The sequence below is a fragment of the Octopus bimaculoides genome, chromosome Z (genome assembly GCF_046866305.1).
Source record: "Octopus bimaculoides isolate indiv1 chromosome Z, ASM4686630v1, whole genome shotgun sequence".
NCBI classification, from domain to species: Eukaryota; Metazoa; Mollusca; class Cephalopoda; order Octopoda; family Octopodidae; genus Octopus; species Octopus bimaculoides.
In genome coordinates, this window is record NC_142944.1 from 3,508,384 (window position 1) to 3,529,613 (window position 21,230).

Here is a 21,230-nt window from a genome sequence, read left to right on the forward strand (position 1 = left end):
TTTTTCTCATGGGGTCAGTGTGACTTGTGGGAGATTTGGAACCTGGCTAAAGATGAAGCAGGTGAGATAAACTTAGAAAGAAACCGCTGTTCTACAATTTACCATTAACATCTCAATACAATGTCTGGAACAACAGATTTTAATGGTGCTGTAGCTAATTCTGTGTAATACCCCTTACTGTTGGCACACGGTGTATGTGAATGGTCTAAGTATGTGAATTTAACTGCTGTTTCTATGAAGACGAGAGACCACAGAAAGTTTTTCTCGGTGTAGATGCTGTAGCTAATTCTGTGTAATACCCCCTTACTGTTGGCACACGGTGTTAAATCGTTGGTACAATTTCAGGGTAAGTTGAAGCATTTTGCGCAGCATTTTAACAATTCTGCCAGCTCGCCGCCTTCAATGTTTTGGAATATTTTGATTGGTAAAACTTCGATTAGCTAAGATTACCGTTCAATTAGTAAACAAAACTTTAGTAGTGCTTAAAAATCACAAGCAAGGGAGATAAATTAAAATTTTTGAAAAATATGAAAAAAGTCCAGCATGAGAATGGATCTTATATTTAAAACCAGCTGGTGAATGTAACACATGTTTCAGTCTTATTAAATGTTCTCGGTAAAGTATATTCTTCTTAGTTGGTAAGAATTCTTCTTTACTTATATAGCAGATACAACGCCAGAGATTATCATTGACCAGACTGTAGATGCCTGACGAAGTATTTTGGTGTTCTAAATATAAAATAAAATACATCTAAGGTGAGTGAAAGTAGTTCATATATTTAGCTGTAAAAATATATTTAGAAATATTGCATCCAGAAAAACAGTCTCCATTGAAAAATATTTTGTTTTGCATCAAATGATAATTAGGTCGGAATAACACTTTACTAATATTGGTTTTAAATTTTGGCACCAGACCAAAAATTTCGTGGGGTTGGGGGCGATGTAAGTCGATTACATCGATCACAGTGCTCAACTTGTATTTTATCGTCTTCGAAAGTATGAAAGGCAAAGTTGACCTCGGTGGAATTTGAACTCTAAACGTAAGGCCGGACCAAATGTCGCTAAGCACTTTACCAGGCGTGCTAACCATTCCGCCAGCTCGCCGTCTTCGCCTTCACTAAAATTAATTCTTCACCTACTATTTATATTTTTAAGAAAAAGAAATAAAGAGATTTGACTCAGTTTTACTCAGTTTTACTCAAAGAACCATTTGAATCATCACTCTAAACGGATTCTTCTTTTCTTCACTGAAGTAAGATCTAAGAGTTTATCAAAATGTAGTGAAATCGACTTAACAAAACAGAATAAAGGTAATATCGATTTATTCAATGCTGCGATTTTTAATAAGCAAGAATCGTGAACAGAAAAAAGTTCAGAATGAAACGTTAATAGTAAACAACAGAAAAACCGCCATGACACGTGAGAACTTATGAAATTCAAATCATACAATTATGACGTCCAAATCAGACAATCAATTTTTCATAGCGAAGAAGCTTTTAATGGTTGTTGATTTGTGAGTGCCTTATGATGATAAATTATTTAATGCACAAGTTACTGATGTTTCTATCGAAATACTTGATAGAAACTATAATTTTCTTATTCTGGCCTGTCATGTCACTGTATAGCTAAAGCTTTTATGTTCATGCGCTCTTTAATGCGTGTATGTAAATGTATGTAACTAACGAGCGATAGTTACATACATGCATTATGTAAAACTATGTAAATCCTGTTTACAAGTCACGCATTCGATGGAATATACTACACAGGCAGTTGTTAGCGATTCCAATCGAGCTGCTTTGTAGATTATCAATTTTGTCAAGTTTTGCAGGCGTTGACGTATTTTCAGGTACCTTCTTTGAGAAAGTCTCAACTAAGCAAACACTTCACCTGTTGGTTTCTTATTGCAAATATATTGCATATGGTGAAATGCTCATGTAAATATGATAAGCGAAAAGAATTTCTATTTCTCTTCGTCTTCCTTGTTGTGTATTTCATTCATACTTGTAAATTGCACAAATAATCCTTGTCACATATTAATGTTAGGCTTGAACCTGTACGAAAAGTTGACTAATATGATTTTTGAAAACATGCTTTAAGAGAATTGGAAAACAAATGTTAGAATTATTATTCTAAACAATAAATGGATATTAACAAGAGAAATAGGAAAAATCAAATAATTATTTATTCCAGAATTCAATTATATTCCGACCAAAGTTTTATAAATTGCTGGAATATTTGCTTTATGACTGAGTTTTACAATCGTAAGCTTTATGCATTTACCTATTCCATATTTTATAAAAGAAACTAAGCAAAAAGACAAATTGTATTAAACTTTTGAAGGTATGTGTTTCTAGTTCCACCAAGCTTACAAAAATGTATATATTTCTACACCTGGAAAAAAATCATAGTGTAACAAGATAAACATAGCAATTTGTTCCAGGAGCCCAATTGTGACATATTCTATCTCAGTCTGTTAAATTGCATTTGGTTTTGACGTTTGCAAAGCATAGTGTTTCACTTCTTTTCTGGATTGTTCTACATTCTCTCTCTGTGTTTTTTATGTTGAGCATATTTGTATTAACCAGGGAACAACACGGTGTCTTTTTGTTTTAACGGGACACGGTGGCGTATTGTTTCATAATACAAATATCCTGCTCCAATCCCAACTACTTTGTTGTATAGCAAATCCAGGAAAACAGGATAAAGTTGATGTGGCCACATACGGACTAATCGAGAAAAGGATATATTCGTACTTTGTTTACATATTTCTTTTTGTTTTTGAAATATAATATGCGTTGTGGGGCATTTTGCATTTTTTTTTTTTTGTAACACACTTCTTTCGGTTCATATCGAGAAAACGTCAGTTCACTTTTCTTTGTCGTTCCTCTTATTCGCCGCATGTTTCTTTGTCATCATAAATACTTTTTGCTACGAAAATCTCTGCACCTTTACATTCTGTCTGTATACCTATCTGTCTATCTGTTTGTCTGTCTCTCTGTCTCTCTGTCTCTCTGTCTCTCTCTATATATATAAATATATATTTATTATACACACACACACACACACATATACATATACACACACATATATACATATACACACACACATATACATATACACACACACATACAGCTGTGTGGTAAAAAGCTTGCTTCCCAATCACATGGTTACGGGTTCAGACCCACTGCATGACACCTTGGGCAGGTATCTTTTATATAGCCCCGTGCCGATCAAAGCTTTTAGTAGATTTGATAGATGGAAACTGAAAGAAGTCCATCGTGTATATATATATATTGGGAACCAATACCTACCAATCCACCATCATCATCTCACAATAAATGGAAGAATTTACCTCCGAGACTTAACCCTCAACATGGTTACTTCAATCATTCAACTAGACACAACCTAACTAGACAACATAACTTCTCCCTCCACCCACATTTCAATATTAAAAATAAATTTAACCCTAACCACATCAACCATAGACAATATAACAACCCTCAGTACAACCATAATCTAGCCCGCTACACAGTCACTTCCCCACAAACATACTACCACAGACACACTTTACACCCACTTCGCCAAGCCTATGCTTTAATATTCTTCCCCCCACTGACCTCAAACTGAGACCCATCATTGCTGGCCCTGCTTGTGAAACCCACCGTTTGAGCAACTTCCTCGACATCTTGCTCAAACCGTTTCTAAAATATGTGAAACGCTTCATCAGGGATGACTTAGACATGCTTAACCACCTCCCGAAGACAATAAATGAAGGAACCTTGTTAGTATCATTCGATGTGGTGAATTTGTACAATATCCTACACGATTATGGTATAGAAGCGATCACCTTCTGGCTAGAAAAATACCCAGAAGAGATCCCAGGACGCATCAACCACAGATTCATAATCGCAGCACTCAAATTCAACCTACTGAACAACTATTTCATGTTCGATACAGTTTACTATCGACGAAAATGTGGAATTGCAATGGGAACCCGAGCTGCTCCAGTGATTGCGAACCTTGTAATGGGCTACCTAGAGCTTAAAATATATCAATCATCACTACAAAAATATGGCACCTCTTTTCATTGCTATTTAAAGGATAACTGGAGAAGGTATTTGGACGATTGCTTTATACTTTGGAAAGATACCATGGGAAAACTCCTCGATTTCAAAATAATGCTTAACAACATTAATAGCAACATACAATTCACCATGGAACACAGCAGTAAACAACTCCCTTTTCATGACATCCTAATTGCACCTTGGGCAACTATCTTCTGCTATAGCCTCGGGCCGACCAAAGCCTTGTGAGTGGATCTGGTAGACGGAAACTGAAAGAAGCCTGTCGTATATATGTGTGTGTGTGTTTGTTCCCCAACATCACTTGACAGCCGATGCTGTGTTTACGCCCTCGTAACCTAGCAGTTCGGCAAAGTAGAATAAGTACTAGGCTTACAAAGAAGTCCTGGGTTCGATTTGCTCGACTAAAGGCGGTGCTCCAGCATGGCCGCAGTCAAATGGCTGAAACAAATAAAAGAATAAAAATAAGAATGATATGTGTGTGTGTGTGTGTGGTATACATGCACGCGCGCCTACATACTTTCACACGTATACGCACGCGGACGCATCTCTCCCAGTTAACTACAATAATTGTTCTCTGAAGACCACCTTCTGCTCCCACAGTCCTCGCTCTCTCAGTCATATGGCAGTCACACAACTCTTTTCTAACGACTCATCTATCATCAATACAGCAATAAACAAATCAAAAATATTCATAAACTTCAAGGAACTCAGTCAAACCAATTCCATCAGGAAACTGAATCAAGGTCAGCAGAGTTTTACAACAGCAGAATTCCAAACGTAGATACAGCAGGAAATACGTTCAGCAACGTAATTAAAGACACAACCAAACAAAAACCATATTTCCGAAACCAATATAAAAAAAGAAAATGCATGTCTAGATTAGCAGCTGAAATGTCCGTCCGATATCATGAAAGCTAGGAACAATCTCAAAGGCAATACACCAACACCAAACACACACACACATACGCGTGCGCACACAAGCCCACATACACTCACGTACACGCGGTGAGCTGGCAGAAACGTTAGCACGCCGGGCGAAATGCTTAGCGGTATTTCGTCTGCCGTTACGTTCTGAGTTCAAATTCCGCCGAGGTCGACTTTGCCTTTCATCCTTTCGGGGTCGATTAAATAAGTACCAGTTACGCACTGGGGTCGATATAATCGACTTAATCCGTTTGTCTGTCTTTGTTTGTCCCCTCTGTGTGTAGCCCCTTGTGGGTAGTAAAGAAATAACACACGCAAGCATACACACAGGGTGAATTCAAGGTCGCGTGACATGCTTGGCAGTCTTTTTCAAATCCAACTCTAACGTATTAGAAAAGAAGGGTGCGTTCGATCATGTGAACCCGAAAAGATAAATGCAGTCTTCGCAACTGCAATTTAATTATAGGTCTATTCGATAGGAGCTTCGTGGGACGAAACAACCGCAACAAATAAAAATGTTGAAATTAATAGTAATAAATCACAGATAATAATAAATATAAATAAATTGCAAACATATGTATCACAAAATAACTGTAAAATACAATGTAGGCATCCTCATCATCGTCTTCCTTCACCTCCTCTTCCTCCTCCTCTTCCTCATCATCATCATTATCTTCCTCTTCCTCCGCATCATCGTCATCAATGTCATCTTCCTCATTATCACCATTGGACACACCGCACATAACGTGACAAGAACATCATATCATATGCCCACACACCAACAAGTAAACGCACGTTTCACACATTTCTCAAAAACTGACCGTCAAAGAACCACACAAATAAGCCAATAATGCAAATCTAATTCCACTGCGACGATGATTTTGATCCTGCCTTACAGTCAGACCTCCAAACAGTAATGTAGAAGTTCAAAATCTCAAAAATCACTGAGCTAGAAAATACCAAATGCATATAGTTAAAACAGCAAAGGACCAAAGAAGTCCCTGATCTCAACAACCTCTCTAACTACTCTTACTACGAACCACTTCTACGTGCCTGCTTGACAGGCTAAAATAGAAGCCAATTCTTCCTCAAACTACACCGTATTGTAGAATGCATTAAATAATACAGCTGTCCATTCTCCCAGATGATCTTCGATGGAATGCTTTTGATCAGAGATCTTACTCCTTCAGTATTCGCCGATGGTTGAACAGAAACTACAAAAGCTGCTACAGCACGTACAAACAGTTTCAAATTAAGAGAATCTGGAAGTTTGGTAAAAAAAAAAATGTCTTCAAGATTCTGAAACCCAACAAAAACTCAAGCAGTGTCACACTATGACAACACTTACTTGTACACTGAGAAAAACTCTCTGTGGTCTCTCGTCTTCATAGAAACAGCAGCTAAATTCACATACTTAAACCATTCACATATACCGTGTGCCAACAGTAGGGGTATTACACAGAATTAGCTACAGCACCATTAAAACCTGTTGTTCCAGACATTGTGTTGAGATGTTAATTGTAGAACAGCGGTTTCTTTCTAAGTTTATCTCACCTGCTTCATCTTTAGCCAGGTTTCATATTGTCACTTCGCCTACTAGAAAAAGCAGCAAAATCTCCCACAAGTCACACTCTGCCCCCATGAGAAAAAAAAAACATGGATGCATTGGTTAATGAAGACCCACACGCCGCTAAAACGACGGATTGGTCAAGATAAGGATACTGTTGGCCATGGGTCTGCTTGATCAGGACAGACTTGGTTGGGATTAAACTATGTCATCGTTTAACATGTAATAAATTACACTTAACCTTTCAACAATCCTTCTTCCATCTTGCAAAGCGAAAAGTATTTTGCATAATGTAATCCGACATATTCAATGTCCGTAAGAAGGATGAAACGTTGAGTTCCGAAATGTGTTTGATCATAAATTTACTTAGTGCTGACCTGGGGTTAAACATTAGTAACAACAAAATAGATACAGTAATAGATTAAAAAGTGGATGGGTTATCGCATATCCAGATTATAACACTCTGTCTCATAATAGTTACCAATGTCGGAGTGAACAGTCTGGTTCTCGTCTAGACAAAACCATAGTACATCCAGGACAACAGATTTGGGGTTACGATTAGGGTTAGGGTTTGTACCTGGTATTCTGCCGTCTACATGATTCACATTGGTCAATTTTCATAGACTGAAAGACAAAGAGACAAGCAGATAGCTAGCTAGCTAGCTAGTTAGATAGATAGATAGATAGATAGATAGATAGATAGATAGATAGATAGATAGATAGACAGACAGACAGACAGACAGACAGACAGACAGACAGACAGACAGACAGACAGATAGATAGATAGATAGATAGATAGATAGATAGATAGATAGATAGATAGATAGATAGATAGGTAGATAGATTGGTTTAATCAGTTGAATTGCTACCTAGTAACAAGTAAAAAATCGCTTAATGACAATTAGGAATGCAAGGATAAGAACTCTGAAGAACTTGATAAAAAAATGGAATGAAGACTTGCCGTAAGGAGTGTCTAACTTAAGGTACGTACGATGACACGTTTCAGTCTCATGAAAACTCCTCTGTGAACCATAATCCGACAACTGAATAACCATTCTTGAGAATGACTTCGAGGAGAGGCAATTCAAAATGACTTTGGAGAATTTCCAGTAGAAATCACCGCTGGGAAATGTTTTAATGCGATCTATTTTAGAGTACGTACTTTTATTATGTCAAGGTTATATGGAATGTTTTCTTTTTCAATTTTATCAAATAATATGACAGAGATAAAACATCTCGGGGGACCGTTCCACGCACCGAACACAAACTACTGTAGGGTCTCATAAATGTAATGCGGTAAGTTGAAAAACTTTGATTAATTGAGGTTGTACATGCAAATAGTTGGTAAAAATCTACTTCTAGGGGTGTATAAAATACAGGGAAAATAACAACGTGCAAGAGGTATAACTCTAATAATAATAATATCGTTTGAATGAAACTTTTGAAAAGTATAGAAAAGAAAGGTTATGTGAGTGGAGTTGTCTTTAAACCCGTTTGGTGAGAGCAACTGACATATTTAGGCAAAAGTATACTTACTAAAGTGGACCATATTGTGTGCCATTGGCATGACAAACAGGACTCAATGAAAGACAGAAAGAAAGAAATGCTTTTTCAGTTCTTTGCTCTAAATTCCAGTGAATTAATTTTATTGGAATTATTGCTGTTATTTCTTTTTAAACTGCAAACAGTTTTGAAAGGAGACTTTTGTCTATAATTATACAGTTCTGATTGCTTTAAAGTCTGATTAGACAAATAATTAACACTTTTTTTTTTTGAAGTAAAACTGTTCTTTGTGTATATTCAAGGACCACTGATTTTTAATGTTTATATCCTGTTGAAACTAATCGATAAACAGGTGCGCTGTTTGTGGTTTACCTACAAGGTATCCAGTAGTAAGTAATTGTGTGTGACACTAACCACAAAATCATTATTACTTATTGTCCACAATATTTATTTTTTTATTCAAAATATACAGAACAATGTATGATACATAAGCGATTATCTATACACACAAGAGCATGCTCACATACACACATACATACTCACACGTTTCGAGTACGTACATTTGCCTAAGCATTCATATACAAGCACAGACACGTATGTATGTACGTACGTGTGAATGTATGCGTGTATGTATTATATGCATCAATTTGTCGATCAAACCATGTGTGTGTGTGTGTGTGTGTGTGTGTGTGTGTGTGTGTGTGTGTGTGTGTGTGTGTGTGTGTGTAAATGTGTGTGTGTGTGTGTGCGTGTGTGTGTGAACATGTGTATACTGCGTATTTTAAGAGACGGTGACGTGTGAAAATTTGTAAACATAAGTATTCACCGTATATTGACTTTAGAAAATAAGATAAAAGAAAAACAATAAACGAGTGTGTTCATTTGGTAAGAAAAAAAATGACCGTCCCTCCATATATATCTTTTATCTTTTGTTTCAGTTATTCAACTGCAGCCATGCTGGAGCACGGCCTGGAAGGGTTTTAGCCGAACAAATCAACCCCAGGGACTTCCTTTATATTTTCTTTTAAAGCCTAGTACCTTTTCCATTGGTCTCTTTTGTCGAACTGCTAAATTACGGGGACGTAAACACACCAACACCGGTTACCAAGCGGTGGTGAGTGTACAAACACAGATACAAGGACACACATAGATAAATACATACATAAATATATATATATAAATATATAAATATATATATATATATATATTACAGTTCTATATTTAAGAGATGAGGAATTATTTACATTATTTACATTATCTACATTTGACGGATATTCGTCCTCATCTTGTTTGTTGTTAACACAACGTTTCGGCTGATATACCCTCCAGCCTTCGTCAGGTGTCTTGGGGAAATTTCGAACCTGGGTTCTCATTCCTATCGATGTTACTATTATTATTATTATTATATTATTATTATTATTATTATTATTAATCAGATCTCTGCCGTGAATCGAACTCGGAACTTTGGGGTTAGTAGCCCGCGCTCTTAACCACTACGCCATATGCCCGTGGCCAATTATGGGGTGAATTTTAAGGCTTATAAATCTATTATTTTTCTATCCTTCCTCAATACCGGTTCCCATATGCTATTCATATCTGCACTCGGTCTGCTTAGGAGGTTGTTGTGTCCTAGCATATGTGACGAAGGCTGGAGGGTATATCAGCCGAAACGTTGTGTTAACAACAAAAAGATGAGGACGAATATCCGTCAAATGTAGATAATGTAAATAATGTATATATATATATATATATACGTATGTATATATGCATATGGTCACATACCATTTATATTATTATATTATCAAATGCTACGCGTCCATTTGCAAGTAAGTTTTATATATATATATATATATATATATATATATATATATATATATATTAATTCTCTAAATGAAGTATTAACAGTAACTGCACGATAAAGTGTAGTATATTGCCACTTAAGTGTGGCTGACCCCTAGGGGTGGATGTTACTGTTGCTTTTAGCCCCAGGAGGACATCTCCTCCAGCTGGCTTATCGACACACTACTGTGTCCTGTTTGCCAAGGGAAGTTATCCCTCCCATCATGATCTGTAGCACGAACGGACCCGGGTTTCAGGGTTATTTCCCTTCGTCAGCGTCCGATAGCCACTGATCTTTGATGAGAGAGATAAATTCTTGGCAATCTTATATATACTTTTCCAGTGAAATTCTTCACTGATATCGAAAAAGTGAAAACAAGCAATGTTAATTCTCTAAATGAAGTATTAACAGTGACTGCACGATAAAGTGTAGTATATTGCCACTTAAGTGTGGCTGACCCCTAGGGGTGGATGTTACTGTTGCTTTTAGCCCCAGGAGGACATCTCCTCCAGCTGGCTTATCGACACACTACTGTGTCCTGTTTGCCAAACCCTGAAACCCGGGTCCGTTCGTGCTACAGATCATGATGGGAGGGATAACTTCCCTTGGCAAACAGGACACAGTAGTGTGTCGATAAGCCAGCTGGAGGAGATGTCCTCCTGGGGCTAAAAGCAACAGTAACATCCAACCCTAGGGGTCAGCCACACTTAAGTGGCAATATACTACACTATATATATATATATATATACATATTGTTTGTTTCTATGTGAAATTATTATAAAAACAAAGACGTGAACTGTGAACATTAATCTGAAGAATTACTGAATACTTTTTGTACAGTACGTATTTATTAGACGTTTACAAGAGGAGTAGTGAGACTTAGATGTTCATGCATACATAGATACACACATACATAATAAATGCATACATACATGTGAAAACCCGGAAGCTACTAACCAGCACACATAATTTCCACATCGACACTAACGTAGACCGCCTCTACCTAAAACGAAAACAGTGTGGGGTGGGAGCAAAGGTTTAATGTCGATCCAAACTGTCTTTGAATGTCATATCATATCCCTTCGGCAACATCTTTTAAGCATCAAGTGTCGAAGTGCTCTCCTTGACCAAGTTTGCATAAATGAAGCTAATGCCATCATGAAACTTGGAAAACAGCTCCTTGTGCAGAACCCCTTGTGCAGAGCCCCTTGTGCAGAATAAGGTTGTGATAGCCTTATATACATGCCCAAAGACGTTGCACGACTTTACCACGACATATCAGTAGGTGAAAGGATGAGCGAATATATGCAGAAGACCATGCATGGCTATGTTAGCAGAAAGCTCCGAGATGATAGTAACATTGACTATCAAAGCAGTCTATCATGGACCAACAACCGGATTACTACCTCCCACAAGGTTATGCGTTTGTAATCCAGGAACAGGAAATATAAACCAAATACCTGATGCACAAAAGGGGAAGAGACTTAAAAAATGCAGCAAAATGTGACAACCAATACAGTCTTTGTGGAGTTAACACCGATGACATCACCTACATCATAAGCAGTTGTCCGAAAATGTCATCACAGTATTATCTACTGATGAGACAGGATGTTGTAGCTAGGACACTGCATAATGAGATCCACCAAAAGGATAACCCCAAGGACAAAAAAATAATAACCCACAGTATAGTGGAAGCCATGCCACTCATAATAAAAAGGAATACTGGTGTAATGTCCCAGTGAAGACCTCAATAAAATGTAAGCACAATGGGCCTGATATAACGATTTGGGATGAAGAAGAAAAACTGTGCACAGTTGGAGAAATTAGTTGCCCAACAGATGTTAACATAAAGCTGAAGATCAGTGAAAAGGAGAACACTTATGCTGAACTATTGAGAAACCTGCAGTTACTCTATCCAGATTACAAGTTCAGGTTTATACCTGTAATTATTGGGGTGCTGGGATATGTAACACACTGCCTAAATACCAATCTTGAGGAATTAGGCTTCTCAAAACCAGGAAGGAGAAAGCTAATTCGAAGACTACAGATCCAATCCATCAGTGGAACAGTAAAAATTTGTAAAACTTTCCAGAAGTTTTTTTTTAAAAGATGTATGAGCATGTCTAAATATGCAAGTATAAGCATGAGAAGACATACATACATACATGCATACATACATATCCTGTTGTTGATGTTGAAATTCCAATGAAGACGCCTTGGATCTAGGTTAGAAACCGGTTCTTTCTCTATTGGCTAGAAATCTTAAAATAAACTGAATGACATACATTCACACATACATACATACATACACACATACATACATGCATACATACATGTCATCCACACATACATGCATGCATACATATGTGCATACATACATACATACATACATACATACATACATACATACAGACCTTGATGGATGGATAGATGGATGGAGGGAGGGAAAGATGGATGAACTGGGTTTATATACAAGTGAATATCAATTAAATGTAAAACGTACCCGAGAATGTTAGACCAGGTACAATAACACTATTTATTCAAAGTTGAGTTTTCGTGAGTCATTAGACGGAGTTTAAATCGTTCATGGTCCTAAGGACCGAAACAAGAAGCTGTGATTAGCAGTTCACACAGACTTCAACTTTATGTAAATAATGTCTTAGTTAAACACACACGCACAAACACAAACACTCACGCACACACGCACACACACACACACACACACACACAAACACTCGTGCACACTCACTCGCCCGGGCACACAGACACAGACACAGACACACACACACACACACTCACACACGGGGTGGGGATTCAGTAATAATGACGATCTAATGGTCCAGTTACTTACTAGCACAATCCATAATTCGATTCAGCTAATAGTGTAATGGCCCGCAAATATTTAATTATGACGCTAACGCTGTGTACATTCTAGATTCTCAAATTTCATATTAAATCGATTTTGTCCTAACCAAACCTGTACTGATTAAATCATACGAATTATAAGAGAAAACATATAAAGCTATACTTTTTATAAGTTGGGTGGCTTTACCTCCACAAATTTGTTATTAACTTTGCTTTGGGTAACTCACAAAATTACGGGTACGCCGTTTCATGAAGTTATAGTTGACGTGCACAACGAGCAATGAATACAACTTCCGGTAGCTTCGCTTTACTTCCGTATGATCTTGATATTCTTTTTATATTTCTCTGCTCAGAATCAGCGGCACATCACTATGTTGTCTTTTATCTTTTATAGTTTACTTGTTTCAGATCTGACTGCGGCCATACTGGAGCACCGCCTTGAAGGGTCGTAGTTAAACAAATCGACCCGAGGACTTACGTCTTTTTTTAAGCCTCGTACTTATTTTATCGGTCATTTTGGCTGAACCGTTAAGTTACGGGGACGTAAACACACCATCACCGGTTATCAAGCGCTGGTGGGGGACAAACACACACACAAAACACGCGCGTACACAAACACACATATACGACGAACTTCTTTCAGTTTCTGTCAACCAAATCTTCTGACGAGGTGCCACGCAGTGAGACTGAACCCGGAACCAGGTGGTTGAGAAGCAAACTTACGTCCACACAGCCATAGGCGATGGTATAACCACAAACGAACTTATATGTAGCAAAAACTTCTTGTTTTAATCTACTTAATTCAAACAAACGTTTGCATTTCCCTTGACTGTGTTTAATGCTTTTAAGTAGATACGAATATCACTAATTAGTTAGCATTTCGGCTCTTTTTAGACCTAGAAGGCAATGGATTTTAGGGATAATATGAAGAAGTTGCCCTATCTTTTGTTTTCTCTTATAATCCTATTCTTTAAAACAGCCGCATTAATGCGTGTGTATGTGTGTGCATATGTGTATGCGTGTGTGCGTGTGTGTGTGCGTGTGTGTGTGCGTGTGTGTGCGTGTGTGTGTGTGTGTGTGTGTGTGTGTGTATTTTCCAGTGTTTACAAATAACTCGGAAAAAATAAATAAATAGTTACCAAGGTAGCAAAAATTCACACAAGTACCAAGAATGTAACAGCCTATTTATAAAGATAGAAACTCCAGGTTTAGGTGAAATGTTTTGTATAAAATAGATAAATAAACAAATGGAGTTAAACGTAGGTGTTATTCAAATTCTTTTACTTCCGACATATGTTTCGAAGACAACATTGCTGTTATTCCAGAAGGAATATAATATTGTAAAACAATGCAATCTTCTCATCAGGGAAAGAAAGAAACCAAACATATCAATAAGACGTTTTAACAGAATGTGATGACTGCGTATATGATGAAGGGAACGCTATTGAGTTTTTTTTTTAAACCGTTAGTAGATACGTCAAGGTAGTTTATAGAAAGAGATGGAGGAGACAGAAAGAAATTATCAGTAAACTAATAGTGGAGAGATATAGAGCGATAAGTGAATTAGAATAAAACTTAAAGGAATGGAAGTAGATATATTTAGTAGAAGTGCAATGTAAGAAGACAGTCAAAGGTCGAATTTTATAGAATGGTAAAAATCACTTATAGGAACTAAAGGTATTATAGGAATATATATATATATATATATATAACGAGGAACAAAGTTTTAAATTAAAACCAATTTCTCTTGTTCCTCTGGTAACCTCATTTATGTCCTTACTTGCGCAGGTTGCCAAAACTTCTATATCGGACAGACGAGCCTACCATTACGTAGAAGAGTAGCTGTCCATAAAGAACAAATAAACCTCCCTCAATACCGCCAAATTCCACTCAGTGGCCACATAGACTCTTGCGCCAGAAACAAAAACCCTAAATTCATTATATTCCCTTTCTATCAATGTAAAGACAGAATCTCCACACAAGAAAGAATCAACAAGGAGAATCTTTTCATAGAGAAATTCCAACCATTTCTTAACACACACACACCTCAGTGACTTTATTTCTCTATGAACAGACACAAACTTCCTGTTGAAAAAGAGTTCATAACTCCAACTAAAAACACTTGTCTCCCCTTACACACACTTCCTGTTTTGACACCACATTTCCTGCTTAACACAAACTTTTAACCCTTTTTTTAAACCTAACAAAACTCTCAACTCTTATGCATCCTTATTTTTCCTACCAGTTTATACATGAACTACTATTGAACTACAAAAGCTCAAAGACAATATAATGTATGGGTATATTTATTTTTTTATATATTATTGTTTTATATATTATTTTCTTCATTTTGTACTTCTTTGTAAAAAAAACATTTTCATTCTCCTTCTTCTTGATAATTTGCTTTTTCGCAATGAAAACCGGTTAGAAAAAATGTTTATTAAAACATGCTTCCAGTTCAGCATTCTGGCTGTTTTTCATTTTCCTATTATTTCTCCACGTGCGGTTAACACAACCCTACTATTTACTGACTTATATATATATATATATATATATATATATATATATATATATATATATATACATATCCCTATAATTGATATATATTTTACGTTTTATATATATATTACCCCGGAAGAATGAAAAACAAAGCTGTATTCGATGGGATTTGAATTCAAATCGTAAAAGCTCATAGCTAAACACTACAAGCACTCTTTGGATGCCCTAATAATTCTGCCGATCTATCTGGGTTAATGTTCAACGACGGTCAATCTTTCTTATTGAAAACTGAGTGAAGTTATGTACCAATGTCATTATTTAAAAGTAATTATTTAATTATTTCGTCACAAAAGGCTATCAGAATCGTTCTGAGATCTAGTAAACATGTGTTAGATTATATTTCACTGTTACACTAAAACATGTCCTGAGTTATCAAGGTATTCTCATAGATCAAGTTCATTTCACTTCCTACTTGTTAATCAGTATAAAGTTCCGAGTTCTCTCCCTTGTCTTCCTTAACAATTCTTGTTAATGCTTATGACTTTTGTTCCATTTACATGTGTGATTTTAACTGATCAAAAGTGATTGTTGGATCATTTCTTCGTGTGTGTTATTCACTTTACTAAATAAAGGTTTGATTATGAGAATGCTAAATTGTGTTTGATTAGATATGCATTATACCAGGGTTAAACAATAACAACAGCAGCAGCAACATTAACATGTGTGTACCAATAAACAACTGTTTCTAAAACGTTTCAGTTGAAATAGTTTATTCATACAAAAGAACTGAAATAAATCTAAATATTGTAAAGCCTAACTGTGAATTAACTAAAAATGTAAACACTTTCTAAACTGCTGATACGCAGAGAAAAGAGGGTGGGAGGCCCCTAACAGACCATCTCACGGTTTGTTACCTATTCCTATGAGAAAAGTCACTGGTTTCCTTCCCAAACCAATAGCAGAGATCAGCTGCTTATGCAGTAGTCATAAATTAGACTAATACCGTATGAATTGCCTAATTTTTATATTTGTGCTTTGTCACAAATTAAATGTTACATAACATAGTGTAAATGAGAAGAACAATAATATATTTAAATATTACACGATCCCTTAACGGTCTATCAGGAGTCTCCCTACATATTTTGTTTCTGCGTATCAACTGTATAGAAAATAAATATGCTTACATTCACATTTAACCCACAATAAGGCTTTTAAATATTTAGATTTATTTCAGTTTTGATTTACACGGTATTGTCTATAAACAAGTGTTATTCATCCAGTATTTTACAAACTATTTTATCGAATGATATAACGTTTGAGAACCTTCTTAACTAAACATTATTAATAATTTTATGATACCATCCTCCAGCCATCAAGGTTTACCCATATGTCCCTATACCATCTTTGCTATACTACCAAAACCAACATCATCACCAGTCCAAGTAGTTGCCAATATGACTGCAAAATATTAATAGATTGGTTTTATTTTATTTATGGATTATAAAGAAAATCATAAATATTTATTCAGGTGTTTCCTAGACCCTACTTTTGTGTCCCCATACACCAGACGGTATGGATTCTCCTGACCTAGAATCTCTGATCTAGACATAACAATATACTTTTATTTTCTTAATATTTCCATGTCTTCAATACGTTCATATGTATTCTGATTTATTAGATCTACCTCACAACGAAATATTGATCGTTAGCTCAGTGCTGTTTTATGTACTAAATCCAATGTTTAAAAGAATTGTGCTCGTAGCATATACCTTCTTTATGAAGCAGAGTAATGTTTTATTTTCATTCTGTGTGTGCAGTTTTTTTAACAATGTAAACGTATGTTCAAAGTGTAAAATAAATAATGAACATTTATTCTGTTGTTGCTGGTAATTGATCAATATACTTTTACTTCACTTGAAAGCAGCGAACTCTATTAGCAGAATTATTCTCTAAAGACCTTTTGATTTGCTTCGTTAACTAAAACATATTAGTCGCCATCAATATATTTTCACAAAGGAAATCCCCAAATGAGCCAGCATTTTGTACAATTATTTTCAGTTCATATCATTTTTATAAAATTTCCATCCTAATGAAATAATACTCTTGTTTTTCGTGTGATCTTATACATCCATCACGTAATTTGCTTAAGATTTTAATTTACTATTAATCTACAAAATACGTACAATATATTTATTCCTCTTCAATAACAAGGGTTGACATATTAGATTAATAAGGGTTCAAAATTGTTGTTGTCGTGGAATCTTTAGTGGGTCATGAATGGCTATTTGTTCCATGATAAACATGGAATGTGTTATTATACAGACAGCTTTACAAGAAGTGTGAATCAAAACCCTATCCCATGTTCAACTGCAAAATAGATGTGAACAATTGGAATTTATTGTTTAATATTGAATTTTTAGTAGTTTTTCGGATATAAATCAAAACTACAAGCTAATGAAAGGCAATGATTATACAGTGATGATTATTGTATAAATATTCATAGTTAGGTGTTATGATTCAGCTAAAAATTAAATGCAATTAGCATGGAAACAGCGCAGAGCCTATCCCTTGATTCAACCGGTTGGAACTTGGTATTCTATTAACTCAGACAGTTGAAGATTTGAGTGAAATTTAGTTACCTCTAAAATATTTAAAGATAATAGCAAGAGAAGGCAGTAGAAGATATACTTGATTTTATCAATGGCTGCATATATATATGGCTGCATATATATATGGCTGCATATATATATGGCTGCATATATATATGGATGCATATATATATGGCTGCATATATATATGGCTGCATATATATATGGATGCATATATATATGGCTGCATATATATATAAAATCAGAAAATGGAGAAAATCTCTGATTAACAAACACATCGATTGGACAAGATTTAAAGCTTATTTTTTAATACAAAGCATCCCATAACAAATAGATGGCGTCACCTATTTGTTATGTCATGTTTTGTATTCATAAACAAGCTATAAATGTGTTCCAATCGATGTGTTTCTTAATCTGAGGTTTTCTCCATTTACTGATTATTTGTATTTATTGTCTGATAACTCTTCTTTATCCTGTTGTTACCTGCACTCTGCGTGTATAGTTTGCCTGCACATCAATGCCCGGTGATAACACGGGTAACGGATACCGTAAGTACATGCGAATATTTTATCACTTAGTCGGTTATTATAACCGTTAACTCTGTTAACACTATATACATACACACACACATATATATATATATATATATATATATATATATATATATATATATATATATATATATATATATATATATATATAGAGAGAGAGAGAGAGAGAGAGAGAGAGAGACAGACAGACAGATAGACAGACAGACAGACAGACAGACAGACAGAGATAGATAGATAGATAGATAGATAGATAGATAGATAGATAGATAGATAGATATAATGGATCCAATAGACAGGGTAGCTCTTAAGGTGAAGAACACTAAATCTGCTAGAAAATTAAACTTAATCGCAGCTGAACACCTAACGAAGACATCATAAGAAGTGTTATAATTAGAAATAGTTTCTGAATGTCATGTCATTTCATTAATCGAAAACATTCACTTTCGGTATACAAAACACAATTATAAAGATTGTGTAGGGCCCTGCCCAAGGATTTATGACAGACGAATTGTAGACAGGAAGTTCGCTGTGGGCTAGCTAGGGAGCTGGTCTGCGGCGAAGTTCTTGTGTTTCCGTGCTGCGGAGAGGAATAGCCTCAGGCCAACGAATGTAGCGGTCTACCAAGGTTAGTAGGTACGATCAACCCTGTGAAGGTGATAGGGGGCTGACAAGGTCAATGTTGACGTGGCTGAAACGGGCTTGTAGTGGTTCATCGTTGCCGAGGGGTGCTTTGATGTGCTGATGGACCATGGCTTGTTGACAGGGGATGCAGATCTTGGCCCACTCCAGAATTTGCTTGGCCATACTGTGCCAGATAAATTTGCTTGACAGCAGACGCCGTGTGGCTCTAGTACCCAGGTGGGGCAATCCGTGAATGACGTCGAAAACCTTCCTGTGCCAGGCTAATCGGACGATCGGTCATGGCTTCCCAGTGGATACTTCACACTGTAGGGTTGTGCCGTTGGAGCCAAAGTGCATATGGCCGATAGCTGTCGTTGCTGGCGTGCAGACCAAGGCTCCGAGAGCTTGATCATAGCAAAGTTGAGCAGTATGTGGTCTATGGACACTGTAAACGTGCGACCTTCAAGAAAATTGTGAAAGTGGCGGACACCTAGATAGACAACCAGCGGTTTCCTGTCAAAAGCATTGTATTTCTGTTCAGGTAGTCGTAGTTGTCGACCGAAGAAGACAAGTGATCACTACTGACCACTGATGCATTGTTCCAAAATATCCCCAATGGCTTTGTCTGAGGTATCGACTGCGAGTGAAGTCCAAGCTGACATATAAGAATGGGATAGCATGGTTGCTTTAGCCCGGGCCTGTTTTGTGGATTTGAAGGCTGAAGTCATTGCACTATCCCACTCCACCTGTCTTTTATAACTATATTTTGACAGTGCCTTGTATAGGAGTCTCCTCACTCTTGCTGCAGAAGGGATGATGTATGGTGCCCCTCTTACAGTGTCAGGAGAGTTCCTTCCGAACGCGAAGTCAGACCCAGATGTAAAAAGGTACCTCACGCAACTGAGAGACAGTGTGGGCCAGTTGCACTCTATTCCCATGTCAACACATGACACACCTAGACCATCCGTACCAAATTATCACTGCACGGCTAACATCGTGTTCATTCGATGTGATGCACGGCGAAAATCCCTCCAGTCACACTACGATGGTCCATATGAACTCATATGTCCGGGAGACAAATCATTCCAACTCCTAATTGGCGGACAACAAGTCACAGTTTCCGTTGATAGGTTGAAACCGGCCCATCTTGTCCAAGTAGCTCAACCACGAAACAAGGGCCGCCCCAGGCAAATCACACCAACCCTTGGCAAGGAACAGTCACCGAAGAGCCGAATAACCACACGCACGGGCAGGGCAGTTATAACACCTTCCCGGTCAACAGTTCTGATAGTGAGCTATATGTAGGACACTGCCCAAAGATTTATGACAGATGAACTGTAGACAGAAACTTTACTGCGGGCTAGCTAGGGAGCTGGTCTGCGGCAAAGTTGACTTTCGGTTAAGCAGGCTTCTACGAAACAGAAGTTAACTGGCGGCTGTCGCCCTCGTGTGTTCAACTAAATAAATCTTTCACTAACACATTCTGGGTCTCCGTTAATCTTTTGTGTATAGCTTAATTAAAGCTATAACCGTTTTAACTGATTGCTTGCCAGCCTTCAACCAAAGTATACCATGTAGCATCTGAACTGGAAGTATTAACAATGATTCACATTCCTCAGTGCTTTAAAGATTTAATCTTTACGTTTTCGAAATGCTTGATGAGATTCAGGTGGTGGAGGTATGATTCCCTCTCTAATAACCGGATCGATTTCTCAGCATGTCACTCGGTAATCAGCGACGTAACATCCATCACGGTGTCCAGGGCTTGTTTCGCCCGGATTCATTAACAAGTCACGTTATCTCGTCTATCGCCAATGGATCACTTTTCTATGGAATTAGAGTTTAGACTATTTCCTATAATGAATGGTCTTCAAGATGGGATTTTATCCTTAGTTTAGAAAATGTCATTTCAACCATCTGCCGGTGGGTCGCACTGCATCACTCAGTTGTCTAGCTGCATAGCATAGGACTGCTTGATCATCGCTGAAATGGACTTCATACCAACATCAATAACAACCGTCTCCAAACATATAAACATATTTACAACTCCCCCAGAATAATAGCATTTTATGAGCTCTATTTGCATCACTCAGTCCAATACAAACGAATAAAGAAACGTATTAACACGGTAAGAGGAACATCACCAACAGCTTCATTAACTGCAATA

The 21,230-nt window shown here is 36.9% G+C and overlaps 1 long non-coding RNA gene across 2 annotated transcripts in view; it reads left to right on the forward strand.

Moving 5' to 3' along the window:
* LOC128249637 (uncharacterized) overlaps positions 1-21,230 on the forward strand; it is a 115,124-nt gene that overhangs the window by 36,029 nt on the left and 57,865 nt on the right. The window contains exon 2 of one of the 2 annotated variants that reach the window (XR_016244807.1): positions 665-755. The exons of the other annotated variant lie outside the window; for it this stretch is intronic. This is a non-coding gene — a long non-coding RNA (uncharacterized LOC128249637). The remainder of the gene's footprint in view (positions 1-664; positions 756-21,230) is intronic. 2 annotated transcript variants of the gene reach the window in all.